The sequence below is a fragment of the Chlorocebus sabaeus genome, chromosome 15, assembly GCF_047675955.1.
Source record: "Chlorocebus sabaeus isolate Y175 chromosome 15, mChlSab1.0.hap1, whole genome shotgun sequence".
Lineage (NCBI taxonomy): Eukaryota > Metazoa > Chordata > Mammalia > Primates > Cercopithecidae > Chlorocebus > Chlorocebus sabaeus.
The window spans coordinates 19,548,871-19,557,994 of record NC_132918.1 but is presented as its reverse complement, the minus strand read 5'-3'; positions in this window follow the sequence as shown (position 1 = coordinate 19,557,994).

Here is a 9,124-nt window from a genome sequence, read left to right as displayed (position 1 = left end):
ATAGTAACATACTGTACAGATATGTAACCTAAAAGCAATAGGCTATACCATTTAGTCTAGGTGTATAGGAGGATGTACCATCAAGGTTTCTGTAAGTACACTCTACACACAATGTTCACACCATGATGAAATCACCAAACAACAAGTTTCTCAGAACATATTCCTGTTATTAAGCAATGCATGATTGCATTGAGAGATGATTGACTGGGCACGGTGGCTAATGCCTGTAGTCCCAGCACTTTGGGAGGCCGAGGCAGGCAGATCACCTGAGGTTGGGAGGTCAAGACCAGCCTGACAAACATGGAGAAACCCTGTCTCTACTAAAAATACAAAATTAGCCAGGCCTGGTGGCACGCACCTGTAATCTCAGCTACTCGCGAGGCTGAGGCAGAAGAATCACTTGAAGCCGGGAGGTGGAGGTTGCAGTAAGCCGAGATTGCACCATTGCACTCCAGCCTGGGTGACAAGAGCAAATTTCCGTCTCAAAGAAAAAAAAGAAAAAGAAAGAAAGAAATGATCACTTGCTGGGCTCCGTAGCTCATACCTGTAATCCCAGCCCTGTGGGAGGCTGAGGCGGGTGGATCACTTGAGGTCAGCTGTTCAAGACCAGCCTGGCCAACATGGTGAAACCCCATCTCTACTAAAAACACCAAAATTAGTCGGGCATGGTGGTGGGCACCTGTAATCCCAGTTACTTGGGAGGCTGAGGCAGGAGAAATGTTTGAACCCAGGAGGTGGAGGTTGCAGTGAGCTGAGATGGCGCCACTGCACACCAGCCTGGGTGACAGAGCGAGACTGTCTAAAAAAAAAAAAAAAAAAAAACACACACACAGGACCCGTGTCTATTGCTTATTTTCTCATTCACCATTCTCCAACTAGGTTATTTCTTTGCTCCACATTAGGACAACTGCTCTGATGATTATAAAATGAGAATCTTGGCCAAAACATTTAAAATATCTTAAGCCTATGGGATTAATGAGCATCAATTCATTAATTTTCTCGTATTAAAGGTATCACAGTGAGCAATGGCAAGAATAATTCAGTCCAGTGCCCAATGCTTATTTCCACAAGATTGCAAAATCCCTTCAAATAATTAAGACTTTTAGTTAAATACTGTTCTCTCCTTTTTATGACATTATCACATGCTCTGTGTAACCGCTGAAGAATGCTGGGTTAAGGGTGATAGGCTTCTGTGAAGTTGAGGGTTTAAGTAAGCACCATTTTAAGTACAGCAGAAATAAAATGGGCTGTGAGGCTTGTTCAAAGTGTCTATCATTGGCTTCCCATTTTATATCATTTGATTCTCAGTTGAGAAACAGTCATCAAGGAGCCAGTGACAAAATTTTAAAGATATAAGGAACATAGCAAACACATTTTTTTATTTGATCCTCCCTGCATGGTATACTGGTAAAGTTAATTAAGACTGAATATACAGGTCTACCTATTCTGGTTAGCTATTTTCTTGGTAAAACAGCTGAATTTGTAGAAAGGAAACCAAATTTCCTGAAGATACGATTAATGTTATGAGAGGTTCCTTTTTTAAAATTATTTATTTATTTATTTATTTATTTGAGACCAAGTCTTGCTCTGTCGCACAGGCTGGAGTGCAGTGGCACGATCTCAGCTCACTGCAAGCTCCGCCTCCCGGGTTCACGCCATTCTCCTGCCTCAGCCTCCAGAGTAGCTGGGACTACAGGCGCCTGCCACCACGCCCGGCTAATGTTTTTTTGTATTTTTTTTTTTTTTTTTTTTTTTTTTTGAGACGGAGTCTTGCTCTGTCGCCCAGGTTGGAGTGCAGTGGCCAGATCTCGGCTCACTGCAAGCTCCGCCTCCCGGGTTCACGCCATTCTCCTGCCTCAGCCTCCCGAGTAGCTGGGACTACAGGCACCCGCCACCTCGCCCGGCTAGTTTTTTTGTAATTTTTAGTAGAGACGGGGTTTCACCGTGTTAGCCAGGATGGTCTCGATCTCCTGACCTCGTGATCCACCCGTCTCCGCCTCCCAAAGTGCTGGGATTACAGGCTTGAGCCACTGCGCCCGGCCTTTTTTTGTATTTTTAGTAGAGACGGGATTTCACCATGTTAGCCAGGATGATCTTGATCTCCTGACCTCATGATCCGCCCACCTTGGCCTCCCAAAGCACTGAGATTACAGGCGTGAGCCACCGCGCCCGCCTGCAAGGTTCCTTTTATACCCTTTCACTCAATCCTGTCTTCTTTAAACTAAAGAAATAGCTCAAGAGTTTCCAGTATTTTGTTACCAAAAATGACATAATTTCTGTGCCTTGATCATCTTGTATGCATAATTCTTTCTGCCTTATATCTATTTTAACTATATCATATTGACTTTAAAAATTAACGTCAGAGCACTTCCAGTACCAAGACATGATGAACTCAGTAGACATTTTCCCCAGTAAAATAACCGTAACTTGTGAAAATTATAAATGAACAATGACTGTTGGATCAGTCTGTGGAGCAATTTATGCCATAGGACAATGTCAAAAACACTGGAGCAATCAGCTAGTAATTAGTAGAGGCTAACAGCTGGGAGTGATATTAACAAAGATAAACCATCCAAAAACTTTACAGGGAGATGAGGAAAAAAGTCAGAGAACCTGGTTAAAACCACTGTCGGACAGGAGCTCACGCCTGTAATCCCAGCACTTTGGGGGACCGAGGCGGGTGGATCACGAGGTCAGAAGATCAAGACCATCCTGGTTAACATGCTGAAACCTCGTCTCTACTAAAAATACAAAAAAAAAAAAAAAAAAAAAAAAAAAAAAATTAGCCGGGCATGGTGGCAGGCGCCTGTAGCCCCAGCTACTCGGGAGACCGAGGCAGGAGAATGGCGTGAATCCGGGAGGTGGAGCTTGCAGTGAGCCAAGATTGCGCCACTGCACTCCATCTAGCCTGGGTGACAGAGCAAGACTCCATCTAAAAAAAAACAAACCAAAAAAAACCCACTGTCATCCCTGAGGAAGGAGGAGGAGAGGAGGGGAGAGTCAGGGTGACAGAAAATTGCAAAACTGTACTTTTCTGAGGAGCACCATGAGAGGCCACACACTGTGGGGGACATAGACTTTGCTGAACTAGTCTAGCCAAGTCACTAAACAAATAAACAAGCAAACGACGACGACAACAAGCCCTGGAGCCAGGGGTCAGTATCCAGAGTTGCTGAATGGAAATGTACAGTGTACAACAAAAAAATTATAAGACATAGAAACAGGAAAATGTGACCCCTTCATATAGAAACTGCCTTGAGAGGACACAGATATTGGGCCTAGCAGATAAAGACTTCAAAGCAGTTATTATAAATACATTTAAAGAACTCACGAAAACTATGCTTTAAAAATTAAAGAAAGAGGCTGGGCGCGGTGGCTTACACCTGTAATCCCAGCACTTTGGGAGGCCAAGGTGGGTGGATCATGAGGTCAGGAGTTTGAGACCAGTCTGGCCAACATGGTGAAACCCTGTCTCTACTAAAAAATACAAAAATTAGCCAGGCGCGGTGGTGAGCACCTGTGATGCCAGCTACTCAGGAGGCTGAGGCAGGAGAATCACTTGAACCCGGGAGGCAGAGTTTGCAGTGAGCCAAGATCATGCCACTGCATTCCAGCCTGGGCAACAGAGCATAACTCCATCTTAAATAAATAAATAAATAAAAATTAAAGAAGAGTCTGATGAAAATGTTTTACCAAATGGAGAATATCAATAAAGAGAAAGTTTAAAACAAAAAAGAACCAAATATAAAATCTAGAGTTGAAAAGTACAGAAATAAAAAATTTGGTTGTGTGTGGGGGCTCATGCCTGTAATCCCAACACTTTGGGAGGCCAAGGCTGGTGGACCACTTGAAGTCGGGAGTTCGAGACCAGCCTGGACAACATAGTGAAATGCTGTTTCTACTAAAAATACAAAAATTAGCTGGGCGTGGTGGCGGATGCCTGTAATTCCAGCTATTCGGGAGGCTGAGGCTGGAGACTCTCTTGAACCCAGGTGGTGGAGGTTGCAATGAGCCAAGATTGCTCCACTGCATTCCAGCCTGGGTGACAAAAGCAAAACTGTGTCTCAAAAAAAAAAAAAAAAAAAAAAATTCACTGTAGGGGCTCAACACGAGATTTGAACTAGCAGAAGACATAATCAGTGAATATATTCTGAAGAACAGAGAGGGAAAAAGGAGGGAAGAAATGAACAGTACATCAAGAAAATGTGGAACACCATTATGTACACCAATATATGCATAAAGGTATACCAGAAGGATAGAAGAGAAAAAGAAACAAAAAATATCTGAAGAAATAATAGCTGAAAACTTCCCAAATTTGATGAAAAAGTTTAATGTAAACAAACATCTAAGGAACTCAGCAAACACTAAAGTAGGATAAATGCAAAGAGATGTAAACACAGACATGTCAAGAGCAAAATGTTGAAAAACAAAGAGAATCTTGAAGTCAGCAAGAGAAACATGGCTCATGTACAAGGGAACCCTAGTAAGATTAATAGCTGACTTCTCATCAGAAATGTTGGAGGCCAGAAAGCAGATATTTCAAAGTGCTGAAAGAAAAAAACATGACCAAGAATCTTGTATTCAGCAAAACTATCTTTTTATTTATTTTTATTTTTTTTATTTTTTTATTTTATTTTATTTTTTTTTGAGACGGAGTCTCGCTCTGCCGCCCAGGCTGGAGTGCAGTGGCCGGATCTCAGCTCACTGCAAGCTCCGCCTCCCGGGTTCACGCCATTCTCCTGCCTCCGCCTCCCGAGTAGCTGGGACTACAGGCGCCCGCCACCTCGCCCGGCTAGTTTTTTTTTGTATTTTTTAGTAGAGACGGGGTTTCACCATGTTAACCAGGATGGTCTCGATCTCCTGACCTCGTGATCCGCCCGTCTCGGCCTCCCAAAGTGCTGGGATTACAGGCTTGAGCCACCGCGCCCGGCCTATTTTTATTTTTTATTTATTTATTTGTTTAAGAGATCGAATCTCACTGTGTTGCCCAGGCTAGAGTGCAGTGGTGCAATCTCGGCTCACTGCAAGCTCTGCCTCCCGGGTTCAAGCAATTCTCCTGCCTCAGCCTCCCGAATAGCTAGGACTACAGGTGCACACCATCATGCCTGGCTAATTTTTTGTATTTTTTTTTTTTTTTTTTTTTTTTTTAGTAGAGACGGGCTTTCACTGTGTTGCCCAGGCTAGTCTCAAACTCCTGAGCTCAGGCAATCCACCCACCTTGGCCTCTCAAAGTGCTAGGATTACAGACATGAACCATTGCGCCCCGCCCAGCAAAACTATATTTTTAAAATGGAGAAGAAATTAAGACATCTCCAGATAAGCAACAACTGAGAGAACTTGCTGTGAGCCAACACACCTCGTAAAAACACGAAAGGAAGTTCTTCAAGCTGAAAGCGAGTTACCTCAGACAGTAAATCAAATCTACATGGAAAAAGAAAAGAAAAAAATAACAGTGGTAAAGGTAATTATGTAAATAATTATGAGTGTGCATAATTACATATTTTTTCTCCTTTCTTTCCTTAACTCATTCACATATGAATATAATTGTATTTTTGGATCGATAACATATAGATATGTGACATATTTGACAATAACTTCACAGAGAAGGCAGGTAGGAATAAAACTGTATTGGTGTAAGGAAATAATACCAGATGGTAACTAATCTACAAAAAGAAATGAAGAGAACTAGAAATGGTGAATAAAAAGGTTAACATAACAAGCTCTATAAATATATGCTTGCTTTCTTGTCTTGTCTTAGCTTCTTTAAAATACATAAAATTACATAAATAATTATAACAACTCTTTGGTTTGTAACATATATATGTAATATATATTACAAAAATATTAGCAATATGGGAGGGAGGAATCATTATATAGAAGTAATATTTCTATATCTCATTGGAATTAATTAGCATACATTTGAGGTAGATCCTGATATGTTTAAAAAGTATAATCTAGGGCCGGGCACGGTGGCTCACGCCTATAATCCCAGCACCTTGGAAGGCTGAGACAGGCAGATCACGAGGTCAGGAGATCAAGACCATCCTGGCTAACACAGTGAAACCCCATCTCTACTAAAAAATACAAAAAATTAGCCGGGCGTTGTGGCGGGCACCTGTAGTCCCAGCTACTCAGGAGGCTGAGGCAGGAGAACGGCATGAACCTGAGAGGCAGAAGTTGCAGTGAACTGAGATCATGCCACTGCACTCCAGCCTGGGCAACAGAGCGAGACTCCATCTAAAAAAAAAAAAAAAGTATAATCTAAGCCCTAGAGCAGTTACTAAGAAAATAACTCAAAATATGTATATTTAGAAAGTCATTGAAGGTATTAAAATCATCCACCAGAAAATATTCATGCAAAGGGAAGCAGTAAAGAGTAACAGAGGAACAAAAAACACATGAGACATAGAAAACAAAGAGTAAAATGGCAGATGAAATTCCAGTCACATAAATACATAAAAATTAAATGAATTAAATAACTTTTTTTTTTTTTTAAGATGGAGTTTCACTCTTGTTGCCCAGGCTGGAGTGCAATGGTGCGATCTTGGCTCACTGCACCCTCTGCCTCCCAGGTTCAAGTGATTCTCCTGCCTCAGCCTCCTGAGTAGCTGGGATTACAAGTGGCCACCATCACACCGGGCTCATTTTTGTAGTAGAGATAGGGTTTCACCATATTGGCCAGGCTGGTCTCGAACTCCTGACTTCAGGTGATCCACCTCCCCCCCCCCCTTGGCCTCCTAAAGTGCTGGGATTACAGGTGTGAGCCACTGCACTCGGCCAAATAACTTTTGTTTGTTTGTTTGTTTTTTTGGGACAGGGTCTCACGCTGTTGCCCAGACTGGAGTGCAGTGGCGTGATCTCTGCTCACCACAACCTCTGCCCTCCGGGCTCAAGCGATTCTCCTGCCTCAGCCTCCCGAGTAGCTGGGATTACAGGCATATGCCACCACGCCCGACTAATTTTTGTATTTTTAGTAGAGACGGGGTTTCTCCATGTTGGCCAGGCTGGTCTTGAACTCCTGACCTGAAATGATCCACCCACCTCGACCTCCCAAAGTGCTGGGATTACAGGCATGAGCCACTGTGCCTGGCCAAATTAAATAACTTAATCAAAGATGGAGATTGTCAGACTGGATAATAAAACAAGTTCCAATGGTGTGATATTATATATACAGGATATACACTTTAGATTTAAAGATGCAAACAGATGGTAAGTTAATTTTTTTTGAGAGGGAGTCTCTCTCTGTCGCCCAGGCTGAAGTGCAGTGGGGCAATCTCGGTTCACTGCAAGCTTCGCCTTCTGGGTTCACATCATTCTCTGGCCTCAGCCTCCCACGTAGCTGGGACTACAGGCGCCTGCCACTGCGCCCGGCTAATTTTTTTATTTTTAGTAGAGACGGGGTTTCACCATGTTAGCCAGGATGGTCTCGATCTCCTGACCTTGTGATCCGCCCGTCTCAGCCTCCCAAAGTGCTGGGATTACAGGCGTGAGCCACCGTGCCCAGCCAAAGAAAAAAAAATTTTTTTTTTAAAAAGATATACTGGCTGGGCACGGTGGCTCACATCTGTAATCACAGCACTTTGAGAGGCTAAGGCAGGCGCATCACCTGAGGTCAGGAGTTTGAGACCACCCTGGCCAACATGGCGAAACCCCGGCTCTACTAAAAATACAAAAATTAGCCAGGCATGGTGGTGTGTGCCTGTAATCCTAGCTACTCAGGAGGCTGAGGCAGGAGAATCGCTTGAACCTGGGAGGTGTAGGTTGCAGTGAGCCGAGATCATGCCACTGCACTCCAGCCTGGGCAACAGAATGAGACTCCATCTCAAAAAAAAAAAAAAAAAAAAAAAAGATATACCGTCTAAACAGCAACCTTAAGGGAGCTGCAGTGGCTATATTACTATCAGAAAAGATAGACTTTAAAACAAAAAAATGTTATCTAGGTATGGTGGAATGCACCTGTAGTCCCAGCTACTCAGGAGGCTGTGGTGGGAGGATTGCTTGAGTCAACAAGTTCAAGACTGTAGCGCGCTATCAGCGCATTTGTGACTAGCCACTGCACTCCAGCCTAAGCATCATAGTGAGTCTCCATCTCTAAAAAAATGAAAACAAAAAATGCTTTCCCTGATAATCACAAGTAAAGCTCCATCTTTCAGAGAAAGAAAACTTACTTATACAGTAGTATTGATGCAAATTATCAATATGTACAGATTCTCATAGCTGACAAAGTAAGCAGTAAGCCTCCTCTGGAAACAATGGTCACCTTCAAAGCATGCTATGAGGTCAATGAAGAAGGATTTTTCAAAATGCTAAGGAATCAAGATCAAGAACATTTTCCATGTCTTACCTTTCATTTCTCTATACATTTTCACTCCGTATATGACATAAATTTCTTTTTCTACAGCATTACAAATTTGTCACAAGCCTGCTAAATTTTCCATTAGAAATAACGTATATTCCATAGTTAATCCCTCCATATTAAACATGCTGATGCAGGTCTCCAATTGGTGAAAACCTGATACCAAGTTTTCTTTTTTTTTTTTTTTTTTTTTTTTTTTTTTGAGACGGAGTCTCGCTCTGTCGCCCAGGCTGGAGCGCAGTGGCCGGATCTCAGCTCACTGCAAGCTCCGCCTCCCGGGTTCCGGTCATTCTCCTGCCTCAGCCTCCCGAGTAGCTGGGACTACAGGCGCCCGCCACCTCGCCCGGCTAGTTTTTTGTATTTTTTAGTAGAGACGGGGTTTCACCCTGTTAGCCAGGATGGTCTCGATCTCCTGACCTCGTGATCCGCCCGCCTCGGCCTCCCAAAGTGCTGGGATTACAGGCTTGAGCCACCGCGCCCGGCCGATACCAAGTTTTCAATGGGATTTTTGTTTGTCTGTTTAAGAGATGGGGTCTCACCATGTTGCTCAGGCTGGCCTTGAACTCCTGGGCTCAAGTGATCCTCCTGCCTCAGCCTCTCAAAGGCTGGGACTACAGGCATGTAGCCCTTTGCCTGACTCAAGGGGAATTTTTAGTAAGAGTATATAATCCAAGTCTGTAGCAGTTGGAGGATGTCGTACCACGCTAAAATGTCACACATAACTGATGACTCAGTCCCCCAAGCCTATTTTATCATCGTAAAGAAAGC